This window comes from Chenopodium quinoa, unplaced genomic scaffold (genome assembly GCF_001683475.1).
Source record: "Chenopodium quinoa cultivar QQ74 unplaced genomic scaffold, ASM168347v1, whole genome shotgun sequence".
NCBI lineage: Eukaryota > Viridiplantae > Streptophyta > Magnoliopsida > Caryophyllales > Amaranthaceae > Chenopodium > Chenopodium quinoa.
Window position 1 is genome coordinate 10396 of NW_018745183.1, and position 5088 is coordinate 15483.

A 5088-nucleotide genomic window follows, 5' to 3' on the forward strand; every position below is an offset into this window, starting at 1 on the left:
ATTACTCATCATATTAACTCTCTATTTCTCTCTCCTAAATCTTCCCTGCTTTTATTTTATACACCCCTAATCTTAACCCCAAAAAAAAAAAATAAAAAATCCCATCTTTTTTAATCAAAGTCCACTCTCCTCCACATAGCCGCCCTAAAAGTAAACGCTTTCTTGTAACCTTTTTTCTTTTTGGCAAATACAAAAAAAATTAATCTTTTCAAAAAAAAAAAAATTTATTTAAATATAACATAAAATAAAAAAGAAATCCACATCAACATCAAATTATTTAATTTGATTTTATTTCCATATTATATTATAAAAATTTTATAATATGATTAAAATTCTCTGACCTTAGAGCAAAGAGTTGAAGATGGGTAAGCATACAAACATGGGAAGTGGAAGCCCACATGACTGGACCAAGCACCCATCTTCACGTCCTCTTCTTCTGGTTTTTCTGATCAATCACAGCTGAATTAAACCATACCAAAATAAACTGTCCCCTACTACCAACAATAACATTCAATTAATCACACTTACAACAAACTTACATACTTACCAAAAATTTAATTTCATTCTTTAAGCCATGCTTGTTGAGTTTCTTCATCACCCTTCATTTTCCCAAACTAGTACTTGTTCTTGTTACCATCTTATCTTCATCTTACTGTTATATTTCTTCACATTCTCCCATCAGCAGCAGCAGCAGCTTTGTCATCGAAACGATCAACAAACACTGCTTAGATTCTCTCATTCGGTATCCTCTTCTTTTGGTCCACTTAATTGGAGTTCTGTCTCTGATTGCTGCTCCTCCTGGGAAGGAATACGTTGCGATGATAAGGGCCGGGTTGTATGGCTGTCGTTACCTAGGAGAGGATTGACAGGCAATATATCGGTTTCGTTTGAGAGCCTTACAAGTCTTTCTTACCTTAATGTTTCTCATAATTCTCTTTCTGGGTTCCTCCCTAGAGGGATTTTTAGTTCGTTGAATAGACTTGAGATCATTGATGTTAGCTCAAATCGTTTTGATGGCAACTTGTCAGCATCTTTTTTGCTGAATGGTAGTTTCCCTTCTGCCATTCAGGTTGTTGATATTTCAAGTAATCAATTTCATGGAAAGATTGAGCCTGCTTGGTTTTTTTCGGGATCGAATTTGACCAGTTTTAATGCCAGCAATAATGGAATATCTGGTCAGATTCCTTCTTCCATATGTACCACTTCTCCTATGATTATAACCCTTGATTTCTCCAACAACCATTTTGATGGAGATATTCCTGTTGGACTAGGCAGATGCACCAGACTCCAAGTTTTCCGAGCAGGTTTTAATTCTCTGATCGGATTACTTCCTGATGACATTTACAGCTTGCAGTCGCTGCTTGAATTGTCCGTGCCTGCGAATAGCATACGCGGAACCATTGGAGAAGGTATGCTTAACCTTACCAACCTCAAGGTCGTCGAGTTGTTCTCAAACCAATTTTCTGGAATGATCCCTCTGGATGTTGGGAAGCTCTCGAACTTGGAGGAATTGCACCTTCACATAAACAATTTCAGTGGTTCCATACCAGCATCCTTGATGAACTGCACAAAACTCGTAAAGCTTATCTTACGGGTCAATTCCCTGCAAGGTAACATCTCTACACTTGATTTTTCAAGCCTAGTCCAACTCCAAATACTTGACCTTGGTAACAATAGGTTCACGGGAAATTTGCCAGAGAGCTTATTCTCATGCAAATCACTGATGGCAGTCAGAGTAGCCACCAACCACTTAACAGGACCGATTTCACCTAATGTCGTGACTTTACCATCTTTAACTTTCCTTTCACTCTCTAACAATACCTTCACCAATGTGTCGAATGCAATCAAGATTTTTGGGGGTTGCAGGAGCCTCACCACCCTTATCCTGTCCAAAAACTTTTATAATGAAGTTATGCCTAGTGATAAGAGCTTCATAGGGGCAGATGAATTCAAAAACCTGCAAGTTCTCGCTTTTGGAGGATGTGAGCTGAAGGGGAAAGTTCCAGAGTGGCTTGTACATATAAAGAGTCTGGAGGTTCTGGACTTGTCATTCAATAAAGTCACAGGCACAATTCCGGACTGGATTGGAACTCTGCCAAACTTTTTCTACCTGGATTTGTCGAACAATCTTCTAACAGGAGGATATCCGAAGCAACTCAACAGACTGCCAGCGCTGTTATCAGAGAAGGTTGCTGAAAAGTTGAATCGAAGTTACCTTGAGCTCCCAGTCTTTGTCGCCCCCAATAATGCAAGCACACAGCAATACAACCAGCTTGCAAACCTGCCTCCAGCAATATACCTCAAGGGCAACAAAATCAGTGGTAAAATACCAGTTGAAATAAGTCAGCTACAGAATCTTCATGTACTGGATCTCAGTGAAAACCAATTCACAGGCAGCATCCCACCAGAGTTTTCAAATCTTACAAACCTAGAACAGCTAGACCTCTCTCAGAATAATTTGACTGGAGAAATCCCAGCATCATTGCAAAGCCTGAATTTCTTATCAAAGTTCAATGTCTCAAACAACAACCTAGAGGGCTCAATACCGACAGGAGGTCAGTTTGACACTTTCACAGAATCTAGCTTTCTAGGGAATCCAGGGTTATGTGGTCGAGTCTTACAGCATCATCCTTGTTCAGACCATCAATCGCAGGAACTGCACGTCAGTCTCTTCGTGGCAAAGGCCTAAACAAGAAACTGTTGTTGGGGGTTTGCCCTTGGTGTCTGCTTAGGATTTTCATGCATGTTCATGATTCTGGTATATTGGATAATGTCCAAGAGAAGGATCCTTCCAGGGGGTGACAATGACAAGTTTGAAACAGAAATGAATTCCGGTTACTCCAGCTCCCGAGAGGTAGGCAAAGATACCAGTCTAGTAATGGTCTTCCCAAGCTATACCACTGAGATCAAGGATCTGACAATACTGGACATACTGAAAGCCACTAACAATTTCAACCAGGAAAACATCATTGGCTGCGGAGGATTCGGTTTGGTTTATAAAGCAACCTTAAACAATGGAGCTAAGCTTGCTATCAAAAAGCTTTCAGGAGATATGTGTCTGATTGAACGAGAATTCAAAGCAGAGGTGGAAGCTTTATCAATGGCCCAACACGAAAACCTGGTTTCTCTGCTAGGATATTGTGTCCATGATGGTCTTCGGCTACTGATGTACTCCTACATGCAAAATGGAAGCCTTGACTACTGGTTGCATGAGAACCCCAATGGCCCATCCCAACTTGATTGGCCACTGCGGTTGAAAATAGCTCTTGGAGCAGGTAAGGGGCTGGCTTACATGCACCAAATCTGTGAACCACACATTGTGCACCGTGATATAAAGTCAAGTAACATCCTTCTTGATGAGAACTTTGAAGCACATGTTGCTGATTTTGGATTATCCAGGCTCATTCTCCCTTATGCAACTCATGTTACAACCGACTCGTTGGAACCCTTGGGTACATTCCACCAGAGTATGGACAGGCTTGGGTAGCCACATTAAGAGGCGACATATACAGTTTTGGTGTTGTAATGCTTGAACTGCTCACGGGAAGAGGCCTGTAGAGGTATCCAAATCAAAGGCATCAAGAGAAATAGTTGTATGGGTGCAACAATTGAAAAATGAAGGAAAACATGAAGAAATATATGATTCTGTCCTGAGAGGCAAAGGATATGAGCAAGAAATGCTACAGGTGCTTGAAGTGGCCTGTAAGTGTGTTAACCAGAACCCTCAGGTACGGCCAACAATCAACGAAGTTGTCGATCAGCTCAAGAATGTAAAGTCCTATCCACAGGCACCCAGGTCTGAGCAAGATTGTCCAGTAGAAATGAGGTGACAATTCTCAGTGCTTTGCAGCGGACCATTTGGTTTTATATTACTTTAAAATGTTATGCAAGATTTTTGCTACGCTTGATAGGGAAGCATACTGGCTGATTGTGCCAGAAGCCAGAAATCTCTTTGTACAAACTACAAAGTCTATTTCTTGTGAGTAAAAATTGTATACAATCAGAAACTCTCAAACACATTGTTCAAATGCAGAGATGCACATTATGTAGAAAAATAAATCACAGAGTTTTGCAAGTATCCTCTAGAAAATTTTTACATGTCATATATACATATACATTTGATAATTCACAATATAAGCTACCCCAGGACAATATATGCCACTTCACAATATAAGCCCCTCCAGGACATATAAGCCACTTCACAATATAAGCCACTCCACAATATAAGCCACTACAGGACAAGATATCTCTTCACAGGCAAAAAAATGCAAGTATTCCCATATCTAAGGCTAAGACAGTTTTGAGCAGATTATAAGGATGCATAACTAAATGCTTCATGTTTGAGTACAGTCGCCGTACTGATTACTGGACCAAAAGGGAGGACCTTAAACAATCAATAGGGCCTCCTACCTTTCACCTCTATAAACAACTAATATATCTTCCATCAACTATAAAATTAGCACAAACAAAATTTAGAGTCTGTGAAGCTCTAATAGTTTCAACTTTCGAAGAAACCATATTCGTGCTTCCTAAAAAGTGCGGGTAAATGGTGCAATAAGTTTCAGCAATTGAAAGCAGCAAAGCCAATAATCCATCTACTTGGAAATTATCCTGAAAGAATCAAGCTGACCATGAATGGATTCAAAGTGAGGTCAGAGACAGAGACTAACAGGAAGCTATTTAGACTTGACTCTCCAAACTTGAATTTGTAAGTTAGATATTTTAAACCCAAAGTCAAAGATACTGGATACCTCATACAAAAACTTACAACCATCAAGTGTCCTACCATGCAAGACCCATCAAGCGGATAACTAGAACTTTGTTGATAAGTCAAAAAATTTCCATGTGAGAAGAACTAAAAGAGTACTTGAAGTGTAAATTCAGGAAAAAGGTGAGATACCATAGAACTTCAGATTAAGATTGAATGAGATGCTACACCAAAAGAATAGAATTTCAGATATTTAGGGACAATCATTCAAGGTAACGACAAGACTGATAAAGGCATTGCTTGCGATGTCCATGTTGATTTAATTAAATGGGAGCAGTGTCTAAAGAACTATGTCAGCTAAGAATATTCCATTAAAATTT

The 5088-nt window shown here is 39.5% G+C and overlaps 1 pseudogene; it reads left to right on the forward strand.

The window, feature by feature from the left end:
* The first annotated feature begins 300 nt into the window (after positions 1–300).
* LOC110710891 lies at positions 301–4078 on the forward strand (annotated as a pseudogene).
* Positions 4079–5088: the final 1010 nt, after the last annotated feature.